Raw genomic sequence first — 16,495 nt, 5'->3', positions numbered from 1 at the left:
GCCTTGCTCTTAATGAATAATTACTTGTTTGATTTCAAAGTATTTTATAAATTTTTTTATAAACAGATACATTAGCGTTTCTGTTACGGGGCTAGCCAAACGTAATTTGTATTGCAGTGATTACAGGTACTTTGAGATATATGTTTAGCTAATTCCCTCTACAGTGACTTGCTGGGAAATTAGGCAAAGGATAATAGAAAGAAAGAAGCAGGAAAGAAAGGGGTGAAAGGGGTGAAAGGAGGATACAAGAGCGGTTCTGTAGCAATGAGCCTAATTGGGCTTATAACCATGTGATAAAGCCGACACCCCACTAGTTAACCTGTGGCAGGATTGGTAGTCCTGTAAGGCCCCCCGATGCCTCTTCGGCCCATGGTGGTAACATTCCAACTCGCTCGGCCCCTGCCCCCGAGGGGGAGGGGGGAATCAGAATGGATTCAAGGGGGTTCGTAAGAGTCTAGGTACGTGTCGAGTGACTTTCACATCCCCCTGGTTGCTGGCCTCCAGGGTGAGTTTTGTAGAGCAATGTTATCTGTGCCTCTGAGGTGCGTCACCAAATTGAACCAGCCTTTGTATGAGGTCTTAGTTGTGTCCTTCCAGTTGATCAGGTCCATTTTTACTGTCGCGATCAGAAGCAGGTCTAGTAGGTCTTTGTCATGCTTTAATCTTAGTCCTGTGGTCATGAATGCGGTGGCAACAGAGGAAAATTAGTGTGCAGCCCAGTGCTTTATTTATGAAACCAAAGATTTTCTCCAAGAACGTTTTGAGTGATGGGCAATAGTAGATAAGATGTGCTAGGTCCCCCTTTTCCTTGCTACAGTTCCTGCATAGATCATCTTCCTTGAGGCCTAGTGAGAATAATCGAGCGGGGGTCCAAAAAGCCACCGTGAGGTCGTTCTGTGGGAGGCTATCGAGACTATCGAGCTTGTGCGACACCCCTTCCCAGAAGGTGGGGTCGTCTGTGTTTGGGCCGTATATGTTAGCTACGTGAATAAGCTCCTAATCTCCTTCTCAGGTGTGTTATCAAGAGTCTACCTACTTCGTCATGGTACTGTAATTCTAGAGTAAGGTTGTAACTTTTAGATACCAGTGTGATTACGCCTCGCTCCCTCCCTTCTGCCCATGAGCACGCCACCTGTGAGATCCAGTTACCTTTCACTAGCCTGACATCTCCCAGGGATAGTTTGGTTTCTTTTAGCAGGACCACATCTCCTTTAGTTTTAGCTAGGTAGTCTAGGATCTTCTTGCGTTTAATGGGGTGGTTGAGCCCTTTGACATTGAGGGATACTATCTTTAGGTCAGAAGCCAGATTGAGATTGTTGGTGGGGGCCATTATCTAGGGTGAGTCGTGTCTGTTACAACCTAATCTACGTCCCCAGCTCTCGTTTATTGTAACTCCTCCCCTCCCGCACGACCCGGCCACATGCTGTAGGGCGGATGTCTGCCTTGTGCTAGCCACAGAGTTAGGTCTCTCTCTTCTAACGGTTGCGAGTGTCTGGCTGAACCTTCTTGTCGAGAAGCATGAGAGTAAAAAGGTGAAAATAGAAAGGAAGACAGAGAAAAAAGAAAGCAAAGAGTTTAGTGACCCCCCTCCTCTCCCTCCCCCCTTCACAGAAACATCGTATGCTGAGCGTGTGACAACAGGGTCGCAGTCCCGTCACACTGGGAGTTGTTGGGTAGTAGTTCTGTGTTTTTATGATCCCAAGAGTGTCTACATTTACAGTTTCTTTGCCGTGTAAAGTCTGTGTTAGTGTCCCCCCGCCATTATTCACTGCCCTTGTGTCTTTATAGGTAAAAAGGATATGATGATTGTCTTGGTTTCCGTGCATGGCATCAAGTATGTAGGTTGTGCCGCCTGCCCTCCTACAGTTTCCAGTGTCTGTTGTTGAGGTTGCGGTGAGGTAGTTTGCAGGGGTCTCTAACGAGGTAGATGATGTTGATGCAGTAGGTTCTGGGTGTAGGCACTTACGCAGGGTTGAGTCATTATTCTCCCCCGCAAGACGCACAGGAAGTGCTCTCCTCTTTGTTAACTCAAGGGCTGGGAGCCTCCATCGGCTGTCGGTTGTTGATTGTCGAGGCCGAGGTGCCGGTCCGGTTGTGCCTGGTTATTCGTGGTCTGCAGGGCCTTCGGTGAGACTACATGAGTACTTTGTGATACCTTGAGGTATCTTTGAAGTAGTTAGAAAGTGTTAGTTGAAGTTGAGGTAGCTAATGAGGTAGATCAAGTTGTTTTCGTAGTTCGTTACGAGTCTTTGGGCAGGCTTTGCTTCATTAGAAATTGTTTTTTGAAGTTGAGGTAGCTAATGAGGTAGATCGAGTTGTTTCAGTAGTTCGTTACAAGTCTTTGAGCAGGCTTTGCTTCATTACCCCCCCAGCTCCGGTGAGGCTCTCCTTTTACTGCTACCTGCTTGAGAAATCTCCATTTCTTGGGTTGTTGGGCCGTCCAGGTATCTGGCTAGCTCCTTCGGATCGTCAAAGATATGGGAACGTCCGCTGTCATTTATCCTGAATTTTGCGGGTCGATAAACGAGAACTGTATGTTTTTCTTCCTCATTTTATCTCGTAGGGATGGGAAGCCTTTTCTAGTATCCACCGTGGGCTTGGAGTAGTCCTCCGTGAAGATGATCTTCTGCCCATTCCATGTGATCTGGTGGTTTTTTGGTGCAAAATTGAAGATGGCTTCCGTGTGTTGTGTTCTCGGAGGTTTGCAGATTATTGGGCGAGCCACGCTCCTTGTTGCGGATCTGAAGGTGGGGACTCTATAAGCTCTATCAAGCTCAAACTGATGGTCAAATTTTAGGTTTGTAATTTTGGGGACCATGTCTTCGAGGAAGGCCAAGCATGAGCCCGGTTTATCTTCCGCCCCCTCCGGGACTCCTAGGATTCTTATGTTCCCCCGCCTGTTGTGGTCTTCCAATTCCGCAGTTTGCTTCTGGAGTGTTGCTGTGATTTTTGTTAAGGTTTTCAGCTCTTTGTTTACGTTTAGGTCCGCATCTTCGATGTCGCTTATTCTTTGTTCCGCTGCGGTTAGCCTATTGTCAACTGTGTGCATGTCCGCCCTGACCGCTGCTATCTCCAGTTGTATCGCATCTGTGGTCTGCTTTGTGGTCTTGGCCAGATCATGAACATGCGCTAGTTTTTTTTAGGATCATCTCAAGGGTGCCGATGATGTCTGGTTTCTGCTTGATTGGTGAGTCGGATATTGCGGGTTTGCCCTTGTTTTTTTTAGCTGTTGCTGAAGTCTTGCCTCACTCCCCGCCATGTTCGCTAGTCCTCTCTTCTCCTGGTGTGTTTCAAATCTCCCCTTTATCCTTGTTTCTACGTCTGGGCCTCTATGGGCTCGCGTTGTCTTCTTGTGTGTTTGCCAGGGGCTTTTGAGCTCCACTGTTGTCTTACTGTATGTCTTTCTTGCTGTGCTTTGGGTCTGGATTCACTCTAGAGATCTTACAGGACCTCACCCTCTTGACTGGGCTTCCTCTCGTGTCCGGATAGTCGACTGTGCCCGTGCTTTTTTATCTCCCCCCAGCTGTGCCTGTGCTGGTTACTTTTGCAGTCGGTGTTAGGGACTTGCACTGTGCCTGGTTGTCTCCTTAGCGCAGACTTCCCTGTCTTCCTTGATTTGGCTGCCTTGGTTGTGGCCCTGTCAGGGCTCCTGTGGGTACCTGGGGGTACCTGCGGCCCTCATCTTAAGTAGGTGTGACAGGTGCGGGTCTCAGTGAAGCACTTGCGAGAGTTCCACCCTCGGAAGGGTTTGTTTGGCTGCTCTCTTTTCACTCTGACCCTCTACTCTCCCTTTGGTAGGTCCTCCCCTGGGAGTAACTGTGGGGCTGCTGTGGGGTTGCTAGTTAGCTGCACTAATTTCTGTCAGGCTTCTGTGTGGCCTTCACTCTGGGCGCCTCACTCTACTTCCTCTCTGTACTTGATGACAGTCCCCCGCGTCCCTCTCCCTTTCAGAAGGACTGCTAGGACTGCACGGGCTTCTCGTGTCACCAGCGCACTTTTCCAGTGCACCTCCAGCAGACCTCTATGCCACTTTTCGCCTCTCCCATTTCGCTTGTTAGAGGACTCTTTTATTTTTTCTTTATCCCGCACCACCTTGCCTTTTTCTACCCACTATATTTTGTTGGATGACAGCGGATGGTTGCGCAGGCAGCGCTTTCTGTAGCCTCCACACTCAGTGGGGTTTAGTCTTTCTGACCTCCAGCCCTGTAGTCCCTTTGTTTCTCCTTTTGGCAGCTATTTCTTATTGGGGGCTGCTGTGGGGGTGTTGGGTTGCTGTGCGTTTGTCACGAGGCTCCTGTGTGGTCTCCTCCTCTCCCGCTTTTCTGGCTCGCCCTGTTCTCACCTCTGTTAGCACCCCCCCCTCCGTGCTGGCTTTCACAAGCTCACTGTTTAGTCTGTGTGCCACCCAGATGTCCTATGTGCTGCTTCCCACCAACGTTTCACACACGCTCTGCTTGTTGCTGAGTGTGTTTTTCTTACCCCCTCAGCGTGTCTTTTTCCACTCCCCTCGCTTGTACTCCTGGTCCCTGTCCCCCCTCCGCTGTAGTGGCAAGACAGCTGCTGGAAAAACGAGCTAGTTTTTATAATTTTCCATAGCTGCAGATTGTCTCATTGTTGTCATTCAGTTTTTAGGAAGATTGCATCCAATTTCATTCTATCTTGATAGTAGCCTGGAATGATGAAGCTGGAATAGCAAGAGTTCACAATATTGTGGCTAAAATATTAAAACTCAAAATATCGAAGAGGTAAGTGCGCAGAGTGAGCTATAGATTTACTATTCTTAACTTCACATTTATCTACCATGAAGATATTTATGCATCATCAAGGCACATATATTAGGGGTTAGGCATATAAAATCTATACATACTATACATACTTACCTGTCAATGTTCTGGGTGTCAATTTTCTGGTCACATTATTGTGACCACTCAATATCCCTGCAAAGATATTCAGAACACACACCAAAGTTTTTCATTTAGTATGATCAACATGGTCTTAGAATCCCACCATTCAAATTGCAGTTAGCTAAAAAAATAAGACTGTCTGAAGTTACCACACTTGAATTAGAATAGTTACTGTACTTACTTTTTAAGCTTGCATTTCAGAGCTTGGTTGAAGAGCTTGGTATAGTGGTTTTGCCCCCTGATGTTACAGCACACATGCCACAAAAGAGTTTTTTCACTTCCATTTGAAAAGGTAGCGAATCCCATTTTAATATGAGTCTCTCTCATTTATTAAAAGATGCACCACATTCTTGACCTATAGCTTCCTACTCTAGCACTACGATTCAGATAGAATTCTGTCAATAATGCTCAGTCCTGGTGTGGGTATATTCCTAATCCTGACCTGGGGCATCCCTGCTATTCCTGTGTTGAAGTCTACATCCTCCTGATGTCATACACTAATTCTAGGAATCTGCATTCTCACACAGAAATCGATCAACAGGTGTCGTTCAGGACATTCTTTCTCATTGTTATATAAGCTTGGCACTCTCTCACAGCTCTGCCAATGCATCTCAACATCAACTTTCATCTTCTTGCTAGTCACGATATCCATGTGGTGCTCAGCTAATGTACCTCAGTCATTACCAGCAGCTCCCCTACCTCACAGGGCTTGCCTAGGACAGCAGGGGTGACCTGAATCACATTTTCCATTGAGTCAGTCCTGAGATCTGCAATGGGCTCTGCTGAAAATTGGAGAAAGTCTCTCGGCAAGAACACTCACCATTAAATCTAACAAAGATTGTACCGTGAGACAAAAGTACAAAGCTCACATCTTTATAGACAAGGCATCACATTTCAGATCCCACCTCCATACGGCCAAGAATAGACCCCAAAAATATTTTAGTTAATTAATCAAGCCAACAACTCTGCCTCCAAGCTCCCATTTAAGGCATCAGAGAGCCTTTGCAATAACTTTGCAGAGTTAATTGACAAAACAATCAAAGAAATTAACGTCTCCCTTCCTTCCAATGTGGAGAACATACTCAAAGAGGTATTGCCCTCCAAGGCACTACAGTCAGGGTACTTTCGCTCCCCAATCTCCGAGAGACATTTACTTTAAATTCTATCAAAGATAAAACCCTCTAACCATCTTTGCGACTCCATTCCACATTCTCTTAGAGAATCTCTAGCCATACAGCTTCTCCTCATTTGGACAAAATTTCTCCTAAAAACATCCCTGAACCCTGACAAGTTCAACAATTTACGCACTATTTCCATACTGCCTCTCCTAGGCAAAGTGATTGAACATTGTTTTGCCTCCCAACTATCAGCCCACATCCAGGAACAACAACCTCCTCAATTCCCTTCAATCTGGATCCCGTCAGGGCCACAACACTGAGACTTCAATTTTACAGTCTGTGGACCACACCCTCTGCATCCTAGATATGGGCAATTACTGTCTTCTTGTACTCCTCAACCTCTCCACAGAATTTGACACAGTTAGCCACCAGGCACTGCTAGACACCTTGAAGCATTGAATGGGTATTGATGGTGTCATCCTTAAATGGTTCACATCTTACATAGCTAACTGCTCCCATATTTTAAAAATTGGGAATGCCGTCTCAGATCCAGTCAGCCTGCAACAAGAGAGCAAGGTTCAATTCTCTTCCCAACCCTTTTCAACATCTACTTCAAACCCCTCTGCAGAATCCTTAGGAACTCAGGAGTCCTCCTCCACCTATACATACACGTATGACACCCAAATCTATTTGAAGGTCTCCTGTCCGGAAGACTGAACCCATGTGTCCAACTCCTTGAATAGAATTCAAACTTGGATGGCTTACAACCACCTCAAACTAAATCCAGTGAAAACAGAATGTCTTCTCATCTCTCCAGAGAAAGCTAACTTGCTGATCCAAGACAGGATGGATTTGTTCCTGGAGATGAACAGCTACTCTTCCATCACACAGAATGTCAAATATTTAGTATTCAACCTCACCAGATGTCTTAAACTCCAGAGATATATCTCCTGCATGGCTAAGAGTTTCCAGCTAAGGCTTCTTTGGGGAATCCGGAACCTTATCCCAGCACACAATCTTAAATCTGTTATCCAGACACTTATGATCTCCAGACTTGACTATGGAATTGCACCCCTTTCTGGCATTTCCAAAGTTCACCTAGGTCTCCTCAAAACAGTCCTACATACGACAGCCCGCTTTGTGACAGGAAAGAAGAAATTCCACTAAACCTACCCTATTCTGCGCTCCCTTCAATCTCTTCCCATAGAAGCGATAGGTCAATTTAAAACTGCTTGCATCACTCGTAAAGCTCTGCACTCCTATTTGTCCTTGTACCTCTCTGAGAAACTGAAAATCTGAGGTGCCGGCCAAGACTCACAAAAAACGAAATTGCTCCTCCTTGAACTCCCCACCTTCAACCATGAGCACTACATGCACCAGTCCTTCTCCCGAAGTGCCACAAGATTATGGAACTATCTCCCACAGAGTCTCCACCTGACCATGTCTGGGGTTATTGAGCAGGCGCATAGCTTAAAATTGAGTAAAGCATCCTAATATTTAAGGAAGTAAAGTGGCCTGGGACAAACCCACATTGGTCTATATGGATCAAGGATGGAAGCTCCAGCAATATTCTGGTTGCCAGCAACTTACTGAGGATGTTATGATCTGCATAAAGTATAGATTGAGGTAGCGAGGCAGCCATATCCATGGCACCTAGGCTTGGCTTCCAGACAGAGGTGATCAGGGACTTGTTAGTAGAGGGAGCGAGGCCATCTTCAGTAAACATGCTGTCAGAAAGCTTTGCTAATTTATGTGCTAACTGTAGCGACAATTGTGTTCCGCCCTTTGCACTTCCTCTTTCCTTGTTTTTGTCTCAGAACCTATCAGGTTGGGCGGGGGGAGGAGACTATCTCCACAAATTGCCTCAAATGATGGCCACAGCGCGGAAGCGCAGCGGACGTGTAGAGTGGGCACGCCACCGGCACGCTAAAGGCATGCCCGTCTGCGCCCGTCCGCGGCCGACCGGGGCTAGGGACTATACTCCATGCCCGTTTTTTCCATTATTCTGCATCAGAATTGAAATTGCTGCAAGGTAATTTTGTTAATTGATACTGCTACCCGGGCTATACTGCATAAAGCGGGGATTTTTACACATAGAGATACCTACCCAGAAATCTACCTTAAACGAAATGAGCTCGCCAGACTTAGCCACCCCCGAGCAACATGAGCTTAAGGGACTCACAATTAGCTACCTGAACACTCGCTCGAGGGTGAAACACCAGCTTGAAATATTTTAGCTTTTAGATACTAATAAACTGGATATTCTCATCCTCACTGAAACATGGCTTACTGAAGAGTCTGTCCCTGATATTCTAGCAGCAGTACCTGACAGCTATTATATTCTTCAGGCACACATTACCTCAGGTAAAGCTGGGAGAGAGGTTGCAGCTATTATCCATCAGAAACTTCAGTTCACCTCACTAGGGATCACAGGCTTACACTAAGTTGACAGCCTAATTTTAAAATTTGAATCTCCTCAGTCCTCTTTTATGTGCGCATTATTTTATAGACCCTCTTATCAGCCTACATTTCCTCAGTTATTAGGTGAAATGATCTCCCATCTAGTTATTAACCATGCTAGAATTCTCATAAGCAGAGATTTTAATTATTGACCCAACGATGTATGGGAGAGTGCCAGCTCTATTGAAATGGCATATATTCTCTCTGGAATGAATTGTACCCAGCATGTGAATGTAGCTACCCATATAAAAGGGCAAATCTTAGACCAAGTCTGGACATCTAACTTGAAAATCTCTAAGTTATTGATCTCTCCTTTTACTTGGTTGGACCATCATTTTATTATATTTATTATCTCCAGTGTTCTCTTAACCAAACCCCCACGAACAGAAAATCATATGGCTAGAAACTGGAGTGGCGCAAATATTGCCGAACTTTGCTCATTATTAACTGCCACTGGCCGACAGCTCAGGAGTCACTTCACAATCAGGCAGAAAGTATTAAGACATGGCTTGAATCTGCTAGCAATAGTATTGCTCTTATCAAGAAAACCAAGATCATGAGACCCCATGATGCCCAACGCTGGTTCTCCAACGACTTAAAATTAAAGAAACTTGCATTAAGGCAAGCAGAACGTAGTTGGAGATGCCACTATTCTTCAGCTAAAAAGGTTATATATTCTTAACTCAGCTTAAAGAATATAAAACGCTATTCTTCAAACGAAGGCGGATTACTTCTCCATAAAAAACTTAAATTCGGCAAATAAGCCCAAGGATATTTTCACTATAGTAGACAAGCTTGCTAAACCAGATAGAGTCATGGCGAAACCTGTCCCTTCGCAATCATTATGTGACTCTCTCAACTCTAACTTTATTGAGAAAATTGCCACTATTAAGGCTAGCATCCCTACTCATACTTCTTCTACGTTTTCTTCGCTCATATGCAAAAATCCACTTCTATTTGATCAAATTCCCCTGACCTCAAGTGAGGTATTCTTTGATTTGCTTATGAAGGTTGTTTCCTGTTCCCCTACTGACAGCTGTCCCCCTCACATTATACGGGAAGCTTTTCTCACTTGCACAGACCCCCCCCTCTTTCACTCCTGAACAATTCTCTCAAGCTGGGGATAGTCCCTAATACATTCAAAAGTGCGGAAATTGTTACGATCTTAAAGAAACCTAGCTCAGACCCTCTGGTCCTCAGCAACTATCGGCCCAGCTCCTTGCTGCCCTACGTAGGCAAAATCTTAGAAGCTCATGTAGCAAACTGCCTCAGCTCCTTCGTTGAACACTCTCACTTTCTTGACTCATCAGGCAGGTTTCAGAACTGCACACTCAACGGAGTCAGTTAGTCTTACAGTCATGGACGAGCTCAGAAGGGGGGCTGACAAGGGTATCACCCGAGCCCTGGTGCTCCTCGATCTGTCAGCAGCATTTGACTTGGTCGATCATGATCTCCTGATTGACTGTAACAGCAATGCTGGGATCCAGGGTCTGGCACTGAAGTGGCTCTCTTCTTTTCTCAGCATTCGATTTCAAGCGGTTCGCCTTGCCAACTTCTTCTCCAATAAAATGAAATTGACCTGTGGGGTACCTCAAGGCTACTCCCTTTCGCCCCTTCTTTTAAACCTGTACCTACTACCCTTGATTTGCTCTTTGAGTGAAAGAAAGGCTGGAACCTTTAACTACGCTGACGACCTTCAGTTGGTATTTGATATCAATTCATCTGCAGCTGCTGTGTCTAACTTTCAATCCACTTTGAATTTCATCAGCGAATGGATGAATAGCAATCAACTAAAATTGAATCCTGATAAAACCGAGCTAATCCTTACGGGTGGGTCAGCCAACCCGTGGAACTCCAACTTTTGGCCTCCATTGCTGGGAAACCACCCACTCCCAGCAGGCTCTACCAAGAGTTTGGGTATTGTGATCAGTAATGATCTGTCTATGAAAGCCCAGATTGGCTCAGTGGTCTCTGCTTGTTTCTTTCAATTGCACAGAATTCGGAAGATCAGTAGATTCTTGACCACTGAAGCCCTGACCTTGATCATCCTAGCTCTGGTAATCTCCCGTGTTGATTACGCCAATACACTATATGTTGGTATCCCAGCATTTCAATTACATCGCTTACAGCTGGTGCAGAACCAAGCGGCCAGGCTGATTTTTCGTCAGCCCAAATGGCATCACGTCAGACTGCTGATGAAGAGTCTACATTGGCCTCATGTGGCTAAACGCTGCGCCTTCAAGCTGGGATGTACCATCTTCAAAGCCCTCTCTGGTAATAGTCCAGCATTCATCTCTTCCAGGATCCAACGTTATACTCCTTCTCGGGACCTGTGTTCTTCCCATTTGAATTTGCTGGCTATCCCACCCTTCAAACGCAAAAAGTATGGGGGACTAAGATTCGCGGTCTTAGTCCCGCAATTTTGGAACTCGCTCCCTGTGGAGCTGAAGTCTGTGACTTCTTATACACAGTTTAGCAAACAGCTTAGGACCTGGCTGTTCTCCCAGGCGTATGACTAAGTTAATTCTCTCGTTCTTGCAGCCTCCCCTTTGACTCTAGAGCCATGAAACCATTTGGTGTACGTGCGCTTAACAAGTGCCTTTAACATAACATAACATAACATAAAAGGACCTTCAGTTCATTCCTAAGGGCATCCCATTAAAATGCAACGGGGACCCTGCGCAAGCCTCTGACCTCCTCTCTGCGGAGTGCCAATGATTCACCCGTGCTCCACTTCAACATTACTGCAAACTAATAGGGCATACTGGGAAATTCAGTTCCCTTCCACTTCATGGCTATGCTCGCTTAACTATAAGTAGGGCAAAGTCGATTAATCGATTATTGCAAAAGAGCAGATGATTGTCGGAATGATGAACCAATCAAACATTCACCCTCAGTCACAAATCTGGGTTAAATCCATTGTTTTGTTGCAAGCTCCGCCATTCCAATTTAGACACAGCCATATGCAAATCAGTCTTGCTCCCCATGGGAATAGTCCAGCCAAAACTGCCAGGCCAGGTCCACCCTGGACCGGAAAGAAAGCACCCCTGGGTCGGTTTCTGGGTTTCACCACTCATCAGACAGGCTTGCTTGAATCTTGAGGCATAGCGAGCATGGGACCTACGTCTGGGCATACCCTTCCAACTTAGGGTGGCACATGCAAAAAGAACAGATGATAGACGGAATGCTGAACCAATCAAACATTTACCCCCAGTCACAGATGTGGGTTAAATCCATCTTTTTTTGCACACCACGCCATTCCAGTTTAGAACCAGCCATACGCAAATCAGTCTTGACCCTACTCTCCATGGGAACAGCCCAGCCTGAACTGCCAGGCCAGTTCTTCCCTGGACCAAAAACAAGCATCCTGGGACCGGTTTCGGGGTTTCACCGCTCATCAGCCAGGCTAGCTTGAATCTGGTGGTGTAGCGAGCACGGACCCACATCTGGGCATACCCTTCCCACTTAGGGTGACAAAAGCAAAAGGAACAATTGATGGAGGGACTGCTTGACAATGCAAACATTCACCCCCAGTTTGGACCCAGCCATATGCAAATCAGTCTTGACCCTGTTTCTCATGAGAACAGTCCAGCCTGAGCAGAACGCAGTAACATGAAAACGTGTTGTCTTGCATAAGCCTTGCAATGTGTTGCGTTACCAGCAGCTTACTGGCAGACAAAATACACACTATCTACCAGCAGCGATACATAAGTTCAAGCAATGGTTATACATTTTGTCTACAATTTCCATCATCTTTGAATTATCACAGGGCCAAATTACACAAAATGGGTGCCACCTTTGTTATATAAACATATATTCCGCATTCCTGCCCTTTTGATAAACAATTATGATGGAATAGCCTAACTTTCACATTTTCTCATTTTCTTAATTTTCTTCACCCTGCACACTTTTTAGGTATAGTCTGTGCATTCTGCTATAGGTCTCATGACTTAATGGATGAAGATCTCTGTTGCAGCAGCTGTTTTTCACTGCATTTCGGCAAGTGGGACATACTTGTATCATGTCACATAAAGTCAATAGTGCCACTACTCCCATTATTAGAGCTTCCAGTACCCAGGCACCCCAGCCCCGAAACCAATTTCCTATGGATCCCCATAATTCACTACTGTATATCCCCTTTGTCACCTTTTTGCATTTTGTGTATGTTGTATATTGCATTGTTTATAATGTTACTACTATCCGGGATGTATGCACAGCTAGACTGATGGTCCACCCGGCAGACCCCTCCCCCCATCCTTTGCAAGAATGATGTCTAATGCAATTTTGAATTACTGCTTCCCACATAGCAGTGAGTTCTTCTGTGATATTTCCCAGAGCTGCGGCTGTGGAGTCTGCCAGGTCCTCAATTAAGGTTGCCAGCTGCACTATCCTTTAAGTGGAGGAAATTATCCCTATAGGTGGTACCATGACACCTACAGCTGTTAGCATATGGTCCACCCATGGCGCAGTTCTCTTGACACGGTCCATTACTCTTGTTCTTGGACCTATAAGTGATAACTGAACTACATGGGTCATTTGAGGTATCACAAAAGAGAAAGCTACCACACCATTCCTTTGGCAGGAAAATTATTCATGTTCTCCACATACTAAGAACACCCCTGTGTACCCTATCACCCTTGGTGATAGTTTTGGAATCCCTTGTTTCATACCTTCCATATTGGCATAGTAGGAGCAGCTGCTATTACCCATGTTAATGCTTGACTTTTGCACCTTCTCGTCTTTTTCCTCGCTTGTTGATATTAGGCTTTTATCCTTGGTATTTCTAATTCACCACAGGGCTCTTATTATGTTCAGTATCCTTAGACTGGGGATAGCAAGGTCCTCCACCCTGTACCCGGGAGCTAACCATATTCCTGGGTGCGGTCCACAATCCACGTTTCTCCCCTAGCCTTTCTTCCGTTGGTCTGTTAGTGACTGGTCACCCCTATCAGGTTGCATTTTCTGTCAAGGTGACTTATCCCCATCAGATATCAGCCATTGGACTAATGCTTCTACTGCCAATGCAAATAGGAGCGGCAACAGCAGACATGCCTGGTGTGTTTCTTGACTAATCTTAAAGGGGGCCAAGAGAAGCTGGCCTGTATTAACCCTGGCTGCAGGCTGTTTAAAATAAACAAATGAGATGAAGCAATCGCACCAGGAGCCCAAACTGCGAGAGTGCCGCAAACAGGTAATTCCAGTCCACTATATTGAATGATCGTTCTATGTCTATCTCAAAACAAGTGGCAAAGGGCCAGTGAGATGGGGACAGCATCAACACCCTGTGAAGTCTACGCATGTTGAGGGTAGTCGAGCGATTTGAAATAAAGCCATTCTGTTCAGTATGCACCAGAAGTGACGTAGATTCCAAGAGACAGCCAGCTATGAGTTTGCTGACTATCGTAAAGTCTGTAGCTAACATTGCAGAGAGGACATCACCGCAAGTGGATCCTTGTCAGGTTTTGGAAGTGATATTATTAGGGACTCACTGAGCGTGTGTGGCAATTTCCCTTCCTCTAAGTCTGTCCGATATACATCTAATAATTTGGGAACCAGGATGCCCTCATAAGCTTTATAAAGCTCAGCCAGGAGACCATCCTAGCCAGGAGTTTCACAGGAGGATAAGCCTGAGATGCAGACCAACCTCAACCAGCACTAACGATTCTTGCCCAGCTCGTGACACTGTACCACCTGATAGTCACTGCTTTATTTTACAACAAATACGTGTGAAGCGCTGTACCTCGCGGGAAGGCTAACCTGGTGTTCTCTCCACCTTTAATGTTACATGTATATTTTCTATGTGTTATTGATCCGTTCTACTTTTTGTAAAGCACTTGTTTTGTACCACCTGCTTGTCGCTGCTATGTTTTACAATGAATTTGTGTGAATCACTCTACCTCACAGGAAGGATAACCTGGTGTTCTCTCCACCTTTAATGTTGCATGTATATTTTCTATGTGTGATTGATATATTCTGCTTTTTGTAAAAGGTATTGATGCCTATAGGCCACGCCTGCACTATAATAAATCACAGAAATAAACAATACAATCCTGACCTGCTGTACCCATGTATTCAGTCATGAGAGAAGTGCAGCTCTTTACAAGCACATGTGTTCTGATGTGGATCTGCAACAGCTAACCTAATAGGTCCCCCTTCTTATGGCCTGAAAGTTAAACTATAAAGTAATAAGGAGAGGTGGAAATATTTAAGCATGCCCTTGCCAATAATTGTAATACATGACACAAGCTAGTAAAAATGATGAACAACCAGATCAAGCAGCCAAGAACACAACCTTCTAGATTAAATTAGTTCCATTTGTGACTTCACTCCATTTGGTATGAAGCTCAGGAGAGACAGAACACAATGTTTTTACAGAATTTGTGTTCTATATTGGCAAGTTCAGGTTTCTAGCTAACTGGAAGTAATTACACAGCAAGAGAAGTATGTATTGCTTTTCCAATTGTGGAAATGCCTGCTGTGTTCTGGTTGAGAGCATGTGTCACAATACAAATGAAGAATACAGAGAGATGTAGTGCCAGTTTACGCTCCGTATGCCAAGTGCACTGCATGCGCAGTGGAGCCTTTTATTTAACCAACTTACGATGTCATCGGAGAAGCAAACAAAAAGCACACTGCGATAATGTGCTACCGTTAGTGTAGTGCATGTGCAACACTACTTCACTCCCTATATTAGCGAGAGGGATTAACCAACATAAAAACAAAAAGGCACATACAGAAGTATAGAGAAGTTCCGTAACCACACCTTCTTTGTTCAGTGTACAAAGCCACAATATTTTTGTAAAGGCCCAGAGTGGATCCTCAGACTATACTTTGTCTGGTTGAACACTCAGTGTAGACTCTAAAGATGGGTCTAGGCTCACTATGGCTGACTCAGGCAGAATAAGGCCTGCCTCAGGGGCCAAGGCATGTGGGGATCTAGGCTCAGGCACATTCAAATTGGGACCCTCAGGTGCGATTAGCTCCTCTTGACTAAAGAAGGTGTTCTCTTCACAAATGCCGTCTTTTTGGGTCAAGTTCACTGGGCACATAGAGCGTCTTCACCAACAAGATGTATCTGTGACAATACCTTTACCTCTTCATGCAGTTATCAGAGTTCTTTTTAAATCTAACACCGTCCATGGGTGAGGTTCAAAGTAGAGTCTGAAGCCCTTGAAAGATTGTTATCAATGCATGTTCATGATGGCTGGCACTGATGGAGTTCCTCCTATTGAAATGGCTTGCAGCATGGCATGGAATCCAGGTGAGGTGATGTGTAATGTGAGGTGTGATCAGCACCAGTCCTGATGATGAAGAGATGGATGGGAGGGCGTCCGGTGGTCAAGTGGGGAGTATTTTGATAATCCCTGTAGAACAGTTATAATGCCCACTCAGAGCTCTGCCCACCTGCCTGATGACTCGCAGGACCCTGTTCAGAGTGCAAATGAATCTTTCAGCATTGCCTCTGCATTGGGGCCATGAAGGAGGGACCCTGATGTTTTACAACTTGATTGATCTGAGGTAGTCTGCACATTCTTGGGTTTAGAATGACTCATTCAACAGTGTGTCCTAGAGGTACCTTTTTCTGGGGGCATTGATTGCAAGCTAAATGCAGTCATCACTGTAATATCTAGACACGGTTTGGCTACTTTGGTAGGAGAGGTAATCAGTGAAGGTTCTGCTGTAATACTCCGTTAGGCGATGAAGCAGGTCCAAAGGCCCGAGCCAAGAGGAAAGTCCCGTCCCGGCCTCTGTCAGGCCATCACGGGCTAAGACTGGCCTGCCCTTGGCCCGATCTTTGTCCGGGCGCAGCTCACTCTCGCATGCTTTTTGGGGCTGCTGAAGGGGCTATTTAGTGCGGCACTGGAATCCCCGCCCCTTGCAGCGACTCTGCAATGGGGGCTCCTGTGGGTGGGGCTGCTGAAAGATGGAGTCCCCTATGCTCCTTAGGGTCTACAGGGGCCAAGAACAACCCTCCTGCTTGCACTAAAATCCCACACTTCGGGGCTGCTGAAG

Source organism: Triturus cristatus, chromosome 2_2, assembly GCF_964204655.1.
Source record: "Triturus cristatus chromosome 2_2, aTriCri1.1, whole genome shotgun sequence".
In the NCBI taxonomy this organism is placed as follows: domain Eukaryota; kingdom Metazoa; phylum Chordata; class Amphibia; order Caudata; family Salamandridae; genus Triturus; species Triturus cristatus.
The sequence above is the reverse complement of the archived record's forward strand: the minus strand, read 5'-3'. Positions refer to the sequence as shown.